This window comes from Erythrolamprus reginae, chromosome 5 (assembly GCF_031021105.1).
Source record: "Erythrolamprus reginae isolate rEryReg1 chromosome 5, rEryReg1.hap1, whole genome shotgun sequence".
NCBI lineage: Eukaryota > Metazoa > Chordata > Lepidosauria > Squamata > Dipsadidae > Erythrolamprus > Erythrolamprus reginae.
In genome coordinates this window covers 112191847-112205907 of record NC_091954.1, presented here as the reverse complement: position 1 = coordinate 112205907, position 14061 = coordinate 112191847, and the positions used below count along the sequence as shown (strand labels likewise).

The 14061-nt window shown below is 43.3% G+C and overlaps 1 protein-coding gene across 3 annotated transcripts in view; it reads left to right on the top strand.

Moving 5' to 3' along the window:
• The first annotated feature begins 2343 nt into the window (after nt 1-2343).
• Nucleotides 2344-14061, top strand: part of FAM131A (family with sequence similarity 131 member A) — a 117274-nt gene continuing 105556 nt past the window's right edge. For 2 of the 3 annotated variants that reach the window (XM_070754158.1, XM_070754156.1), the window contains exon 1: nt 2433-2605. The gene's annotated coding sequence lies outside the window, so the exon portion shown is untranslated. Of the gene's footprint in view, nt 2606-14061 lie in introns of all 3 variants that reach the window. The other variant, XM_070754157.1, reaches the window with a different exon arrangement.

Here is a 14061-nt window from a genome sequence, read left to right as displayed (position 1 = left end):
ACCACACTTCAAAAGAGACATTAAAACTCTGGAGAAGGTGCAAAAAAGAGCAACCAAGATCATTAAGGGATTGGAAACCAAGACTTAGGAAGAGAGACTGAGGGAACTGGGCATGGATAGCCTAGAGAAAAGGAGGGCCAGAGCGGACATGATAGCAGTCTACAAGTATACGAGGGGATGTCACAGAGAGGAGGGGATCACTTTATCCTCCAGGGCACCAGAGGGCGGACGAGGAACAACTTGGCTGGAAGCTAACCAAGGAGAGATTCAACATGGAGATAAGGAGGAACTTCCTGACGGTCAGAGCGATCAACCAATGGAACAACCTACCAGCGGAGGTTGTGAACTCCAACACTCTGGACATTTTTAAGACAAGATTGAACTGCCACTTGACTGGTGTACTATAGGGTTCCTGCTTGGGCAGGGGGTTGAACTCAATGGCCTTCATGGTCCCTTTCAACTCTAACAATAAATAAATTATCTTCAAGATTAAAGTTCCTGATATCCGGGTCTGAGGCAGACTGGCTATCTGCTTTGGCTATCTGGGTGGGCTAGCTTCTGCAACATGTTACTCCAACACTTCTGTTATACTCCCTTATGCTGGGCTTGTAGACCAACTGTAGTGGTACCCCGGCCCAGTCAATCATTGTTTAGAAAGCGCCCAGAGATACTTTACGAGAATACTCCTCCACTACTTGCAACAGAATACCCTACGCAACTAGACTTACAATGCTAGGTTTAGAAAGCTTGGAACTACATCGCCTTAAACACGACCTAAGCATAGCCCATAAAATCATCTGCTACAATGTCCTTCCTGTCAATGACTACTTCAGCTTCAACCACAACAATACATGAGCACATAGCAGATGCAAACTCAGAGTTAACCTTTCCAATCTCGATGGTAGAAAATATGACTTCAGCAACCGAGTTGTTAATGCATGGACTCACTACCTAATTCTGTAGTATCATCACCTAACCCCCAAAACTTTATCCTTAGACTATCCACTGTTGACCTCACTTGATTCCTAAGAGGAATCAAGTGAGTAAGGGGTGTGCATAAGTGCACCAGGGTGCCTACCGTCCCTAATCTAAATTTCTCTTTTATTAGTACCAATATCATGTGTATAAACAATGTTACATAGAATCATAGAAGATTGATGGCAGAAAAAGACCTCCTGGTCCATCTAGTCTGCCCTTCTACTATTTCCAGTATTTTATCTTAGGATGGATATACGTTTATCCCAGGAATGTTTAAATTCAGTTACTGTGGACTTACCAACCACATCTGCTGGAAGTTTGTTCCAAGCATCTACTACTCTTTCAGTAAAATAATATTTTCTCATGTTGCTTCTGATCTGTCTGGAATCCATCTGTCTGGAACCCACACCACATCTCGGACATCAACACCCTTGAAAATGTCCAAAGATACTTCACCAGAAGAGCCCTTCACTCCTCCACTTGAAACAGAATACCCTACGAAAGCAGACTATCAATCCTAGGTCTAGAAAGCTTAGAACTACGTAGCCTAAAACACGATCTAAGTATTGCCCACAAGATCATATGCTGCAACTTTCTACCTGTCAATGACTACTTCAGCTTCAATCGCAACAACACGAGCACACAACAGATTCAAACTTAATATTAACCTCTCCAAATTTGACTCTAAAAAATATGACTACAGCAACCGAGTTGTCGAAGCGTGGAACTCATTACCTGACTCAGTAGTGTCAACCCCTAACCCCCAACATTTTTCCCTTAGACTATCCACGATTGACCTCTCCACGTTCCTTAGAGGTCAGTAAGGGGCGTGCATAAGTGCACCAGTGTGCCTTCTGTCCCCTGTCCAATTGTCTCTCCTTATCTCATTTATCTTTTCTTCCTTTCAAATATGTTCACCTATACTTTTATATCTTTTCTTCTATTCTTTTCTTTATTTATATTATTACATATCTATTCTCTTCAATGTGTATTATGTATTGGACAAAATAAATAAATAAATAAAAATAAAACCTTTCCCCCAACTAATTTCAGATTGTGCCCCCTTGTTCTTGTGTTCACTTTCCTGTTAAAAACGCTTCCCTCCTGAACCTTATTTAACCCTTTAACATGTTTAAATGTTTCGACCGTGTTATTTCTTTGCATGCTACCAATACGTACTTGACAAATAAAATAAATAAATTTAATAAATCAATTGTGGAAACCAATCCATCCGTCCATCAGGGATTGTATCCATGCTGCCAAACGACAGAAATGATCTTCTCCCTTGCCTTGGCTGTTGAGCATCTTTTGTGGAGGGTTCCTTTAAAAAAAAATGTTTTTGCAACAGCTGTTTGTGAGCTCGAAACGTTTTCAATAGAAAAAGACCTGTAAATTTGCTCTAGGCTAGACGCGTGAGAAGGCAGGCTGGTGAGTCATCCGAGATGGTCCAGGAGGATAAATGATCAACAGTGGCCTTTCTGCGTTCCAGTTGCTGTCCCTGCAGACTGCAAAGAACACGTTGCTCCATGGGACAAGCTGATCCGTTATTCTCTGCCGGGAGGCCGTAGCAGCCTGGATCCCCTGCTCCACCCAGACCTACTCAGAAGTGAATCCCATTGAATTCACGGTGAGATGGCGTGGGGGGGAGAGTAGGAGCTTCTTCCTACGCAATGGACTCCCAGAACAACGGAGTCCGAAGGGACCTTGGAGGTCTTCTAGTCCAACCCCCTGCTTGGGCAGGAAATTAAGGAAAAATTTCCCGACAGTTAGAACAATTAACCAGGTGGGTGTGTCTAGCTGGTCATGTGATCAGATGGGGATGGCTAACTGGTCATGTGACTGGGTGGGTGTGGCTACATGCATCGGGATTACTCAGAGGGCTGGAAAAAAGTGAATTACAACTGGTCTTTGCACTTGATAGCAGTGTTTCAATACCTCAGGGGCTACCACAAAGTAGGAGTCAACTTATTCTCCAAAGCACCTTGGGGTAGAACAAGAAGCAATGGGTGGAAACGAAACAAGGAGAGAAGCAACTTAGAACTAAGGAGAAATTCCCTGACAGTGAGAACAATTAATCAGTGGAACAGCTTGCCTCCAGAAGTTGTGAATGCTCCAACACTGGAATTTTTAAAGCAGATGTTGGATAACCCTCTGCCTGAAGTAGTGTAGGGTTTCCTGCCTAATCAGGGGGTTGGACTGGAAGACCTCCAAGGTCCCTTCCAACTCTGTTGTTGTTGTTGTTGTCTTCCTCCTCTTCCTCTTCTTCTTCTTATTTAAATATAATTTATTAGTTTTATAAAAGGGGAAGGGGAAGTAGGGAGTACAAAATCGAAAAAAGGGGGGAGGGGAGAGTACACGTGTAAAAAGTTTAAGGTAAATTTACAGAGAGTTACTATTGTTATTGTTATTATTGTTGTTGTTATTATTATTATTATTATTATTATTATTATTATTATTATTATTATTATCCCTACACCACTACAGATAAATGGTTATCCAACAATTCTTAAAAACTTCCATTGTTCGAGCATTCACAACTTCTGCAGGCAAGCTGTTCCACGGATTAATTGTTCTAAATGTCAGGAATTTAGTTCTAAGTTGCTTCTCTCCTTGTTTAGTTTCCACCTATTGCTTCTAATTCTACCCTCAGGAGCTTTAGAGACTAGCCTGACTCCTTCTTCTTTGTGGCAACCCCTGAGATATTAGAAGACTGCTATCATGTCTCTCCTGGTCCTCCTTTTTATTAAACTGGACATACCCAGTTCCAGCAACTGCTCATCATATGTTTTAGCCTCCAGTCACGTAATCCTATTTGTTGCTCTTCTCTGCACTCTTTCTGAAGTCTCAACATCCTTTTTACAAAACTGAATGCGGGATTCCAAGTGTGTACATGAGTGGGACTATAGACACAAGTTCCCACCACATGCGAGTGGAGCTGAGTGTGTATTCATGCTCCCCTGTTACTTGTGCAATCTGGTTATGAATGGACCACACCTCGGTAGTGGGCCACAGCCCGGGATTGGGGATCCTAGCCTTATACCATTTCAGGCTATGAGCAGTATAGAAGTCTAAATGCTATTGCTATTGCTATTACAAATGCAATATTTGTAGGACTTTTTCTAGGAAAGCATCCAATGGGTACCAAGGAGATTCTCCATATCAAATCATGATCAGCTAAATTTTCCCCTTCCCATCCTCCCATCCTTTTTCTCTTTGCAGATGGGCATATATATATTTTTTTGAAGGGGGGGGGAGCTCCCTTTTCCCTTAATGCCATGACTACCAGCACCTGTTTCAGCCTGTCGCTTAAAAGAGGGTGCTTCTCATAGGGAGACAAAGCCTCAAAATGCGTAGCTGCAAAATTTGCTCAGCCAGCAAACCAGGAATAACTGCAGATTTCAAAAACCCCTTTCGAATCTCTCCCATGCTTCCTCCTCTTTCATTTCTTTAATTTAACCCTCTTTGAAAACTAGGGGAGGTCTCGTGTAGCTTTTAGACTTATATACCGCTTCATAGTGCTTTTACAACCCTCTCTAAGTGGTTTACAGAATCAGCCTCTTGCCCCCAACAATCTACAATCAGTCAACAGGCTCAAACTCAACCCTGACAAGACGAAGTGGCTGTGGGTTTTGCCTCCCAAGGACAATTCCATCTGTCCATCCATTACCCTTCGTTAGTTAGTTAGTTAGTTAGTTAGTTAGTTAGTTAGTTAGTTAGTTAGTTAGTTAGTTAGTTTTGTGGTTAGCTCTGGCCCAGCTCCTGGCCCAAGGACTGTGGATGTGGGGGAGACATCCACATGCTGCAGGCCTGTTTTGCTCCTGGTGGAATCTGATGATGAAGGCTCCTCTGACCAAGAAGACATGAGTGACAGGGAAGAGGAGAGTGTGGCAGACAGCTCAGAAGGAGATCAATTATCTAGCTCCTCTTTGGATTCGGAACAAGAGTTAATGATACAGCCACGCATGCGGAGAGCGATGCATAGGCAACAACAACTGAGAGATTATTATCAAAGAAAATGAGGCCACCTGTGGTTGGATGGGGCTGTGGTCATTAGTGAGGCTGCTATAAAGAGCAGCCTGTGGGTTTGGCCATTGTGGAGGATTATCTGATCGTTGTGTTTCGTGCCGGCTTTGCTGACTTTGACCTTTGTGTGCTGATTTTTCCCGCTTTGAAACTAAACCAGACCAGTGTGTTTCACTTTGTGAAAGAAGAAGGACTGTGAATTGCCTCACAGCTGCAAGCTAAGTATCTCAGACCTGATAAGGGACTTGTACAAATTACCAGTTTGTTTGGAGACGAGTGCTCTTTGCTATACCAAAAGAGGGCTTAGTTTAAGTGAATTTTCATTATAAAGAACATTGTTTTGAATTGTCAAATGTGTGTGTGTCTGAAATTGTATCTGTGCATTTTCGGGAGAATTCTACCAGAGAGCTCGACAGAACAGTTAGTTAGTTAGTTAGTTAGTTAGTTAGTTAGTTAGTTAGTTAGTTAATCAAGTACACATTGGTAGTATACATAGATACAGTATAACACTGTTTATATACATGATATGAGTACTAATAAGAGGGAAACATTGGGACAGGGGATGGTGGGCACCCCTTTTACTGACCTCTTAGGAATCAGGAGAGGTCAACAGTGGATAGTCTAAGGGTTATGTTTTGCAAGTTTGGTGATGAAACTACAGAGTCTGGTGGTGAGTTCCAGGCATCAACTACTCGGTTGCTAAAGTTGTATTTTCTACAGTCAAGTTTGGAGTGGTTTACGTTGAGTTTGTATCTGTTGTGTGCTCGTGTGTTGTTGTACTTGAAGCTGAAGTAGTGGTTGACAGGAAGGACATTGTAGCAGATGGTTTTATGGGCTATGTTTAGGTTGTATTTAAGGCGACGTAGTTCTAAGCTTTCTAGACCTAGGATTGTAAGTCTAGTTGTGTAGGGTATTCTGTTGTGAGTGGAGGAGTGGAGGGCTCTTCTCGTAAAGTATCTCTGGATGTCTTTTCATGTATTTATGTCTGAAATGTGGTGCGAGTTCCAGACAGATGAGCTGTATAGCTGTCTAGTCCCACCTTAGACATGAAAGCCAGCTGGGTATCTTTGGGCCAATCTCCAGCAGAAAGCGAGTTCTAATCCCACCTTGTTCTGCTGGCGTGTTTCAACCGCCCGTAATTACAGGGTAATTAGTCCAGGAAGACACACACCACACGATAAAAGGAAAACCCAAAAGTTTTTATAAACAGAAAAACAGAAACAGCTCCCTTTTTAAATGTCAAAGGGATTTTCTGGGATACACAAGGCACAGGTTAAATGCAATCCAATTGCTCACCCAATAACTGGGAAATTGAGTCCAATTCTAAAGTCCAGAGAGTCCACACACAATCTTGAACAGCCCAAAAACCACAATCTTGACGAAACAATGAATCAGATAAACTGCCATGAGGCTAAAACATGAAGCTGCACTTTTATCTGTAGCACTAATTACAGCAGCCCCACCCGACCACAGGTGGCCTCATTTTCTCTTGTAATAATCCTTCAGTTGTTGTCTCCTATGCATCACTCTACGCATGCATGGATGTGTCATTGATTCTTGTTCAGAATCCAGGGATGATACCAATGATTGATCTCCTCCTGTGCTGTCTGCCAAACTCCCCTCTTCCCTGTCACTCATGCTTCCTTGGTCAGAGGAGACTTCGTCGGCAGATTCTACTGGGAGCAAAACAGGCCTGCGGCATGTGGATGTTTCCCCCACATCCACCTGCACATTCCTTGGGGCAGGAGCTGGGCAAGAGCTAACCACAACACACCTTAGGCATGAAACCCAGCTGGGTGACTCGGGGGCAGTTCACTTTTCTTAGCCCAACCCACAGGGTTGTTGCTGGGGGAATATAGGAGGAGGAAGGACTCTTAAATATGCTCACCACCTTAAATTATTTGCAAAAACTAATAAAGGCAGGGAGAAAATATGTCTAAACCAAAATAAAAACAAAAATTGAATGGCAGCCTTTCTTGCCTAGGTGTTGAAAGCAAAGGAACTGATGAGTCAACTCTCTTCTTGATGCCCGATGTTCTTTTCATCCAAGTTCATTTGGCACATGAAATGAGGGGCTGAGGCTGGCAGCCTTTCCCTTGTCCATCTGAGATGGGCACGAGGCTGTCCCTACCAGATACCATAGTTCCCTCTAAGCTGAGCAGTGAGCAATCGCTCACTTAAAAATCATCCTCAACTCAGAGTTTTCCAAACCTGCCCAGAAGCCGAGAGGGAACGAGTGAGAGGGAAGGAGAGAGAGAGGAAGAGAGGAAGAGAGAGAAACAGATAGAAAAAAGAGAGGAAGGAAAAGAGAAAGAAAAAGAATGGGAGTAAGGAAGAGAGAAAGAAAATCAAAATCTAGTTTGAAACTAGCTCAACTATTTAAGTGGCATTTTGATATTGATAGAGTTGCCCTATTATGAGCTCACTGTTATAGACACACAGTACAGTATTTTATTTTGAAATTCTCTGAGGCAAAACAGGGTGGGTTTTTTATTTGTTTGTTTGTTTGTTTATTTATTTATTATTTCTGTGCCGCCCATTCCCTAAGGGACTGCCGCTCAGACACTATACTTTTCCGCCCCCCCCCCAAAAAAAATTAGAGGGAACACTGCCAGATACTGTTTACTTTTTGTAAAAAAATTACGAAACCAATTACAGTCATAAAATGAGTCACAGCTCACTTAACATCCACCTTTGGGGTTTTGTTGCCGTTTTAAGTGAAGGACCTACCTGTGTGATGAGGAAGCAGAGTTGTTATATTCGCTGAGGTTGAAATCCCTGGGAGATAATTGATGTGTTGATGTGACGGGAGATAATTGATGTGTTATTATGATGATGATATCATTTCTACACAGCTATCTTTAAGGTTGGGAGTAAACAAGAGAAGCTCTTCTGTTGGGAGAAGGTGAAACCGAGTAAATGAAGGGTGTGATTTATTCATCCCAATAAAATAAAGGTCTTAAGCATAAAACTGATCAGGAAAGACTCCGTGAACTTAATCTCTATAGTCTGTGGGACAGAAGGGAAGGGGGGACACGAACAAAACATTTAAATACGTTTAAATAAGGTTCAGAAGGGAAGTGTTTTTAATAGGAAAGTGAACACAAAAACAAGGGGGCACAATCTGAGTTTAGTTGGGGGAAAGATCAGAAGCAATATGAGAAAATATTATTTTACTAAAAGAGTAGTAGATACTTGGAACAAACTTCCAGCAGACGTGGTGGGTAAATTGACAGGAACTGAATTTAAACATGCCTGGGATAAACATAGATCCATCCTAAGATAAAATACTGGAAATAGTATAAGGGCAGACTAGATGGACCGTGAGGTCTTTTTCTGCCGTCAATCTTCTATGTTTCTATAAATAACGGAGCTGGTAAAAAATGAGGTTGGGGTCTTTGTCACAATTAAATGTGGCGATTAAAAGGTTATTCGGCAGTTTAGGGGAAACGTCACTTTTCTTCCACACCAAATGATTTCGAAGCTATTTACATCCCCTTCACCTTCCTCAAACAGGGAAAGGTTGTGCACTATTAGTGGAGAGATTTTTAAACGTCAGCTTGAACACCAAAAATTGGCTTTCCTTATTTTCACGGATGTCAATCAAATGTCAGCGCTGCAGTGGTGAGAAGGCAGTATTGCTGGCTGACTCTGCCCACTGCCAGGAGTTCGATCCTTCTTCTGTCCTTCCAAGGTTGGTAAATTGAGGAAGGGAGGGAGGGAGGGAGGGAGGGAGGAAGGAAGGAAGGAAGGAAGGAAAGGGGAGGGAGGAACAGGCCTGGTGGTGCAGAGATGAGAATGCATCTAACTTTACCTGCTGTCAGGAGTTTGATCCTAACCTGCTCAAGGTTAACTTAGGATTCTGTCCTTCCAAGGTTGATAAAATGAGGAAGGAAGGAAGGAAAAAAGGGAGGGAGGGAGGGAAAGGAAAGAGGAGGGAAAGAAGGAAGGAAGGAAAGAGAGAAAGAAGAGGAGAGGGGAGGGGAGGGAGGGAAGAAAAGGCCTGGTGGTGCAGAGATGAGAATGCCATATTGTAGGCTAACTTTGCCTTATGTCAGGAGTTCAATCCCAACCAGCTCAAGGTCGACTCAAATTTCTGTCTTGCGAGGTCGGTAAAATGAGGAAGGAAGGAAGGAAAGAGAGGAAGAAGAGGAAAGAGGAGGGGAGGGAGGGAAGAATAGGCCTGGTGCCGCAGAGATGAGAATGCCGTATTGTAGGCTAACTTTGCCTTATGTCAGGAGTTCAATCCCAACCAGCTCAAGGTCGACTCAAGCTTCTGTCCTTGCAAGGTCGGTAAAATGAGGAAGGAAGGAAAGAAGGAAGGAAAGGAAAGGGAAGGGAGAATGCCGTATTGCAGGCTAACTTTGCCTGCTGTCAGGAGTTCAATCTCAAGGTTGACTCAGCTTTCCATCCTTCCAAGGTCAGTAAAACGAGGACCCAGATTGTTGCGGATAATACAGTGACTCTGGAAATCGCTTAGAGAGGGCCGTAAAGCCTTGTGAAAGAGCTATTTAAGTCTAAGCGCTAGGACCCCTCATTTCAACCTTGAGCTACAAATATCCCCCTTTATTGATGGTTGGATTATTATTTTTTTTCAAGGGAAATATGGCTTGGTATGCGCTTTCTCCTGTCTCCTTGTGCCTGGGTTTTACGCTGTCCGGTGGCCACTTTTGATCCTTCAGCTGCCCAATTTCCCTGGGTCTTTCGTCTGCATGTGGCAGGATGGAGCCAAGGAGATGCCCTGTCTATCGCTTCCTTTTCTGGCTCCCTTGGCAGCATCTGTCGGCGTTCCCTTCTGGATCTTGCTTGACTGGGCACATTTGTCATTGTTTTTCCGAGTGTGACATTCTGTCCCAGCTGCGTCACCCCTGTCATAAGTGCCCAGACAAGGACAGGAGTTGGCAGCTCTCAATGGCAGAGAGATGGTGCCGGGTGCCTAATCCCCCTCCAAAAAGAAGGAAATCACCCAAGCCCAAAGAGGCTCGTTGGTAGAGGAGAGAGGAAAGAAAATTGCAGGGAAATATTTTTTTTTTAAAAAAAAATGTATTTCTGTATTCTGTAATTTTAAAAAACATTTTAATTGTAAGCAGCCCAGAGGCCTTTGGGAGTTGGGTGACCTATAAATTGTATAACTATATATAAAGTGTGTATGTGTGTGTGTTATTTATATATATATATATACATACATACACAGTGGTACCTCGACTTACGAACTTAATTCGTTCCGTGACCAGGTTCTTAAGTAGAAAAGTTTATAAGTAGAAACAATTTTCCCCCATGGGAATCAAAGTAAAAGCAAATAATGCGTGTGATTGGGGAAACCACAGGGAGGGTGGAGGCCCTGTTTCCTCCCAGGAGATTCCTAGAGAGGCCCCACGGAGGCTTCTCCCTGCCGTTTCCGGCCCTGTTTCCTCCCAGGAGATTCCTAGAGAGCCACATGGAGGCTTCTCACTGTTATGCCAGCCTCTTTGCTAATAGCAAACCACAACACTCCCCACCTTTTCCGGCCATTTTTTCTCCCAGGAGATTCCTAGAGAGGCCCCATGGAAGCTTCTCCACGCCTTTTCTGGCCCTGTTTCCTCCCATGAGATTCCTAGAGAGGCCCCACGGAGGCTTCTCCTTGCCTTTTCCGGCCCTGTTTCCTCCCAGGAGATTCCTAGAGAGGCCCCACGGAGGCTTCAGCAAACAATGTGTGCAAACCCATCAGGAAAGAAATAAAAGCTCGGAATTTGGGTGGGAGGAGGAGGAGGAAGAAGAGGAGGACAGTCACTGCTGAAAGAAGAAGGTGAGGTGACGGGAATAAAAAAAAATCTAAAACTTTAAGGCTTTTTTTTTTTAAAAAAAGAGGGACTCGAGGTGGCAAGGAGGAGCACGCGCCTCCCATACACCTGGTGTGAGGCTGCCTCTCATACACTGCGCCAGAGGGAGAAACCCAGGGGGAATGGCAGGAAACTGGCGGGGCCTTTGTGCCGCTCTCAACTTTCCTGGGGAATTTTTCTGGGCTTGGGTTCTTAAGTAGAAAACGGTTCTTATTAGAGGCAAAAATAACATTTTGTGTCCGTATAGGCCTTACTAGCCACCTGTGGACACATCGTGTACAGCCCACAACCCATCAGATGTCAAGGTCCTCTTCGAACACGATGGACCAACATCATTCTTGACTACATGCCATTCTCCCTGTGTCGAAAGATTTGGCGGGTGCTGATTTACTCAAGCAGAAAGACCATAAACTTCTCCAGGTTTATAGACAATTCACACTGTTACAATAACACGAGTAATTTATAGGAGGTGTCCCTGCCTCTGAGAAGCTAAAGCCTGTGCGTTGTGTTTTCTCTAAACTAGCAGCCATCCTCCTGCTAAAGAACCACTTCCTTATCTTGATTACACATTATCCTTGGTTTATAGCTGGTGGAAGTGCCATCCATCTGGTAAATTCACACGATTCGTTTTTCTCACCATGTACGTGCATAGGGAGCGTCATATCTCATAATCAACAAATTAGAAAAAAAGTGGAGTAGACTACAACAGATGGAGATGGATCAATAGCTGGCTGACGAACCGCACCCAACGAGTTGTCCTCAGCGGTTCCAAATCCACATGGAAGAATGTAGGCAGTGGGGTACCACAGGGTTCAGTCCTGGGCCCTGTGCTCTTCAACATTTTCATCAACGACTTGGACGAGGGAATAGAAGGGCAACTGATCAAATTCGCAGACAACACCAAGCTGGCGGGGGTAGCCAATACCCTAGAAGACAGGCTCAAATTACAGAAAGACCTAGACAGACTAACACAGTGGGCCCACACCAACAAAATGATGTTTAACATCAAGAAGAGCAAAGTCCTTCACCTAGGCAGAAAAAACCCTGGACACACATACAACCTGGGAGAAACCCCCTCTTAGCAGTAGCGACTGCAAAAGAGACCTCAGAGTCTTGGTGGATAATCAACTAAACATGAGCCAACAATGTGCAGCAGCAGGTAAAAAAGCCAACACAATCCTAAGCTGCATCAATAGGGGAATACACTCCAAGACCAGGGAAGTCTTAATACCACTCTACTACGCCCTGGTCCGACCACACCTGGAGTACTGTATTCAGTTCTGGTCACCACACTTCAAAAGAGACATTGAAACTCTGGAGAAGGTGCAAAAAAGAGCAACCAAGATGATCAAGGGACTGGAAACCAAGACTTACGAAGAGAGACTGAGGGAACTGGGCATGGATAGCCTAGAGAAAAGGAGGGCCAGAGCGGATATAATAGCAGTCTACAAGTATACGAGGGGATGTCACAGAGAGGAGGGGATCACTTTATTCTTCAGGGCACCAGAGGGCTGGACAAGGAACATCGGCTGGAAGCTGACCAAGGAGAGATTCAACATGGAGATAAGGAGGAACTTCCTGACGGTCAGAGCGATCAACCAATGGAACAACCTACCAGCGGACATTTTGAATTGCCACTTGACTGGTGTACTATAGGGTTCCTGCTTGGGCAGGGGGTTGAACTTGATGGCCTTCATGGCCCTTTCAACTCTAACAATAAACAAACAAACACACACAAACAAACAAACAAACAAACAAACAAACATCTAATCCTGTTCCCCCAAGGCAGCTTACTTGGACCAACACACTTTATACTCTGTATAAATCACCTTTGCGATCACAGTGCAAGCAACTGCGTTCTCTTCGCCGATGATGTCAAACTTTTCAACAGCACTGATAACACAGCTACTCTCCAAAAAGACCTTGACTTTGTGTCTGAATCGTCAAACATCTGGCAACTCCAAATCTCAACCCCAAAATGCTCTGTCCTACACATTGGCAAAAAAAAAAAAAATCAGATCACCAAATACAACCTGAATAAACAAGACCTTACAGACAACCCTCAGTCTGTAAAAGAAAAGAAAGAATATAAAAAGAAGAGAAGAGATACAAGGTAAAAAGTATTGATCGATATGAATATCTCTGTGGATTATAAGATGTCATTTCCAGGTTAGAGCAGGAAGTCAAGGCGGAGTCCAATGAAAGAGAATGGCGGAGATTTGTGGCGTTCCTGAAATCAAAGAGTGAAAAATCTCTGCTGTGTTGTCCAAAATGAAACAAAAGTTGCACTTTGAATCTATTGTGAAAGTCGGTAAGCCGATGGACTTAAAGTGGTGATTTTAAAGTGGTCTCTTATCTCTGAGCCAGCCAAGAATGGAGTGCAGGAATGCTTCCCAGAACAGGTAGAGAATTTCAAGACGAGAGAATACACTTCAGTCTTTATGCTTTGCACTTTTACTTGCTAAAGTTTTATGTATCTAATCTGATATGAACCTAAATAAAAGAGACTATTATTTCAAGGAGTGGATTTTTGAGAGTCTTGAAAAACTACTGGAACCGTGCCTAGAACAGAAGCTAGATTCGCTTAACAACTATGTTATTGACTTAACAAATGCAGTGATTCACTTAAAAACTGTGGTGTGGTCATAAAATGGAGCAAAACTTTCTTAAGACATATCTCACTTAGCAACATAAATTTTGGCCTCAGTTGTGCTCATACCCTGATAAATTAATCCAAATAATGCCTTGAGGCACACTCCTTCTCTTGTCCTCATCAACACACACAATCTGTTTCACATTGTAGCAGCTTAAACTTCTTTACAAGTAGGTGGTTGTTGTTTTAAAAAAGAAAAGAAAAATGAAAGCTTTGTTTTTGATGTTGCAAACATGTTTCATGTCTCAGCGGGAAATTATGTAGAAATAAAGTTATCGGGATTTGAGATGCTCTTTGAAACTCTGATTCGGTTGAAAGGGATGCCGAACAACAAGGTAAGGAAGGGAAATAAATAAGATGCTAACTTGCATTTTTGGGAAGCAGCCTGGAAAATTAAAATCATAGTTGTTGTTGTTTTTTAAAAGGAGAGATGTAGATCGGTGTTAATAAAAAGATTAAGGTATCAGCCTCAATCTTAAACCTGGCTGATTCCTTATTGCAGACTTGGGGGCTTTTCGGGGTGGCGCAGTGATTTGTGCAGCAGAAGACGGTCCTGAAGGTATTCTGGTCCGATGCCATGTAGGGCAT